Source organism: Chenopodium album, chromosome 16 (assembly GCF_948465745.1).
Source record: "Chenopodium album chromosome 16, dcCheAlbu1.1, whole genome shotgun sequence".
Taxonomy (NCBI): Eukaryota; Viridiplantae; Streptophyta; class Magnoliopsida; order Caryophyllales; family Amaranthaceae; genus Chenopodium; species Chenopodium album.
This window is the reverse complement of record NC_137849.1, coordinates 34215367-34219863: the sequence shown is the minus strand read 5'-3', so window position 1 is coordinate 34219863 and position 4497 is coordinate 34215367. Positions and strand designations below refer to the sequence as shown.

The following is a 4497-nucleotide window of genomic DNA, read 5'->3' as shown; positions in this document are numbered from 1 at the left end:
TCTTGGAAGCCTTGATGTCACCCTCTTCATCTTTGTGAGCGTTGGACTCACCATCTTCAAGCATAGTCTTGAGGCAAGCAAGCATGGCAATCACCTCATCAAACCTATCCAAACCTTGCTTTGACTCATGGACATTGAAAAGAGGATTAGTAGCACAAAGCATTCTCAACATATGCAAATCATTATCACTAATAGCCTCTAAGGTCATGCAATCTTTCATGGGGGAAGGACATCCTCTCTTGGGGTCAATAGTAAGACAATATTCATCATCACCCACATTTAATGTGAGTTTTCCTTCCCTTACATCAATGATTGCACCACCTGTTGCTAAGAAAGGCCGACCTAGGATAATAGGGGTGAGGACATCTTCCATCATTCCTAACACAATAAAATCAACCGGAATGGTGAAATTACCTACCTTGAGAGGGACATCCTCAACCTTACCCTTAGGGAATTTGGTGGATCCATCGGCAAGTTGAAGAGTGACATTAGTGGGTACCAAACCACCTATACCAAGCTTCTCATAAACCGAAAAAGGCATCAAACTCACACTAGCTCCTAGATCACATAGGGCATTCTCAAAGGAAATGTTCTTGATAGAGCAAGGAATAGAGAAACTTCCGGGATCTTTTAGTTTAGTGGGAGAGTGGTTTTTGATAATTGCACTACAATTTTTGGTTAAGTTCACCGTGGTGGACTCACTCATGACAACCATCTCACCCTCACTTGACTTAGACTCCTCACATTGTTTTTCTTCTCTAACCTCCTCATTTTCACTCTCTTTTTGCAAGCTCATGGGTGGAGTTTCATCTATGCTAGTCCCAAATCTAGTCATGATTGCCTTACAATGTTCTTCTTGACTAGGTGAAGAGATGCTAGAATTGTTGCTTTTAAGTGCATTAACTAATTGAGTTAATTGAGTTTCTAGCATCTTATTGTGAACTTGCACTTGCTTGATGGACTCCTCTAAGTCATTGGTTTTCTTGGTTTGAGCATTAACAAATTTTTCCATTGTTGCTTCTAGACTTGACTTAGGAGGGGGAGCTTGAAGTTAGAGAGGAGGTTGAGGGATAGGAGCAAGGGTAGGTCTATTTCCTCCATTAAAACCGGGTGGGTTATGATTAGACGAATATTGACCTCTTTGGTGATACCTATTGTCATTTTGTTGATTTACTTGGTTGTTTGACACATAGTTACCATTACCTTGGTTCCTATAGTTTCCTTGATTATTTTGAACATTTCTTTGGCCACTATATTGACCTTGACCATTTCCTTGGGTTTGGCCCCCTTTCCAACCAAAGTTTGGGTGATGTTTCCATCCCTCGTTATAGGTGTTGGAATAAGGGTCATACCTAGGATTGGTTTGACCATTGTTAATTGCATTTACTTGTTCCATGGAAGGGGAAAGGGAACATGCATCATTTAGCAAATAGCATTCCGAAGTCACATGATCATCACTTCCACAAGCATCACAAGACATCATTTGTATTGACATGTTTTCATTCAATGAACTAGACGCATGCGAATTTTGACGTGGGGAAGGGGATAGTGAAGAGGATTGCAATTGATCAAACTTAGAAGATAAAGCATCTAATTTTGAATTAATCATGTTTATAACATTTACCTCATACTTTCCTCCTTTCTTGGAAGTGCTTCTCTCATCGGGGCTCCAATCGGTGTAGTTTTGAACTACATCCTCAATGATCTTTAGTGCCTCCGTGGGTGGCTTGTTCATGATAGGTCCTCCCGATGCTCCATCCAAGAGTATGCGGTCCGATCTCAAGAGACCTCTATAAAACCCATGGAGCAAGAGCCAATCTTCCATGCCATGGTGGGGGCATTGTTGTTGGTAGCTCTTGAATCTCTCCCAAGCATCATAGAGGGATTCGTCGGGCTCTTGTTGGAAGTTAGAAATCTTGGACCTCAACTCCGCCGTTTTCCCAAGAGGAATGAACCTCCCAAGGAATGCCGAAGTCACCTCATTCCAAGTATTCAATGAGTTTGGAGGCAATCTATCAAGCCAATCACTTGCCTTGCCCGTTAAAGAGAATTTGAACATGCTTAAGAGAATGTACTCCGGAGTCACCCCATTTGCCTTCACGGTGCTACAATACCGTGTGAATTGCTTGAGATGTGCAATGGGATCTTCATGCTTTGCCCCGGAGAATTGATGACCCTCTATCAAGGTGATTAGGGCGGGTCTTATCTCAAAGTTGTTTGCTTCAATAGCGGGAGTAGCAATCCCACTTGCTTCTTGATATGGAGGAGGAACACCAAACTCTCTTAAAGTCTTGTTCGGAGCGGCCATTTCAAATTGGTGAAGAGGTGGAGAAGTTGGAGAATTTGTCCTCGGTGACTCTAATGGAATGGTGTCTCCACTAGACTCACTAGAACTGGAATGATCGGACTCAACTACCACTTGTGCCTCACTTGATGTGGCACCCCTAGCTATCGCCCTCTTTTCTCTTCGATTTGCCCTTACTACTTTTTCAAGCTCAAGATTCAACGGCACTAGAGGAAGTGTCCTATTGCTGCGTTTGGGCATAAACAAAGAAGACTAGAAGAGAGATTAGTAGGTTAGTCAAAGAAAACAACAAAAAAAAAAAATAAAGCTATACAAATGAACTAATCTCGCATATCTCATAAGTAACTCAATGCTTAACGCCATTCCCCGGCAACGGCGCCATTTTGGTAGAGGGAAATAATCGGTCGTTGGACGATCACCCTAAAACCAAACAATATTTCTACCTAAACCAACCTAAGACAAGTCTAGGGTAAGTAGAGGATCGTATCCACAGGGAATGGGTAAGTACACCGAGAGTATGAAACGGTTGCAATCTAGTTCGGTCACAAATTGGGGGTTTTGATTAGATAACTACTATGGAGACAAACACTAGGGGGGAATAGGGATCGACTCCAACCAAACCAACGGATCAAATCAATAGGCAAGCACGAACACAAATTGGGTGATAGAGGGGGCACTCAATGTTACCTTCTTTCGAAGCCACAACACTAAGCATTCCTAAGCCAAACTCAACTAACAAGATAGGCCAACCAAGTCTTAACAATGAGAAGTAGACTACTAACTCGGGTTTGTCTTTCGATCGGTCCAAGAAAGCATTAAAGCACAAGCAATTGAGATTTCTCACCTAATTGTTGCAACTAAGACTACTACATCATTCAAACAAGGAACCATAATCAAGAGGAGATTAGCATAACCATAATAAGAAAAGGCTCACAACTAGACTTCATCTCTCAATGCAAGCATAGAAGTGAATACATGAGCAATAAGTGGCCATCCAATTACACATGCAATTAACCATCTCTTTAACAATCAATCATCAATCCAAAATGAACATGCAAGCACAAACATCAATCAACCCATGGCTTGGTTGGGTCTTCACCCAACCCCTAGCTAATTAACTACTCACTAAACATGGTGAGGGACATCAAAACAACAAGTTCTAATCCAAGCATTAAGTTAATAAGTTAAGAGGAGTAGTAGGAATAAGGTAGATTGGACATGCAACAACAATTAAGCAAGATCAAGAGAGAAATTAACAATTAAAAGTAAATAAAAACTGAAATTAAAGAGTAAGAGATAGAGGAAAGAGATTACTTAAAATGCTTCAAAGTTGAGAAATTGTTGAATTCAAGAGAACAATCTTCAATTAATCTACTACAATGATTGAGTTTGAGAAGATCTAAGCTAATTAATGAGGGTTGAGAAGAACTAAGAGCCTAAGAAAACTAAAGGGGAAGAAGATCCCCAAAACTGAAGCTAAGCGTCCAATTTATATGCCTAGAAATTACATCGTAAAATCCGTCAAAATCGGGCTTCAGAACAGGAGAAGCGCCCGCTCCTATAAGGAGGAGCGCCCGCTCCTGGGTGTGGAGCGCTCGCTCCTGGGCTCTCTGCACGCCCTCTCCTCTTACACCAGTTTGAGGCAGTTTGTAGGAAAACAGGGAGGAGCGCCCGCTCCTAAATAGGTGCACGCCCGCTCCTAAAAGTGCTAGGGAGGCAGAATGTGGCAGTTCAGGCAGGAGCGCCCGCTCCTAAAAGGCTGCACGCCCGCTCCTGCTTTCCTTTGCTTCCAAAGAGTATTTCTTCATGCTTATGCTATTAGCCCATTTTTCATCGTACCTACAAGCACGAGCACACACATAAAAAGAAACGGGGAAGCCAAAAGATGCAAATTAGCACAAGAGGAGTTAGAAAAAGGGATTAAAGTAGGGGAAAGAGTACAAAATTGTGTTTTAAAAAGCCATGATAAGTGGACAAATAAAACACTTATCACCTATCACAATATATAATCAGTTCTCAAGATGAACGACCTGGCTAAATGTACTTAGAGGCGCATGGCTAAACCTTTGAGATTTTGTGTTCAAGTTTACATATAAGAGTAAACGTTAGGCGGCACCCATTACCGACCAACCATCAAAGCTCGGTTGTATCAATATGAAGTCAGCCGGCACAACATGGTGAGAGAGACTGAC

At 41.9% G+C, this 4497-nt stretch overlaps 1 non-coding gene across 1 annotated transcript; it reads left to right on the top strand.

Moving 5' to 3' along the window:
- Positions 1-1823: 1823 nt before the first annotated feature.
- Positions 1824-1930, top strand: LOC145587130 (small nucleolar RNA R71). The gene has a single exon (XR_014101160.1). It is a non-coding gene; the product is annotated as a small nucleolar RNA R71 (small nucleolar RNA).
- The last annotated feature ends 2567 nt before the right edge of the window (positions 1931-4497 follow it).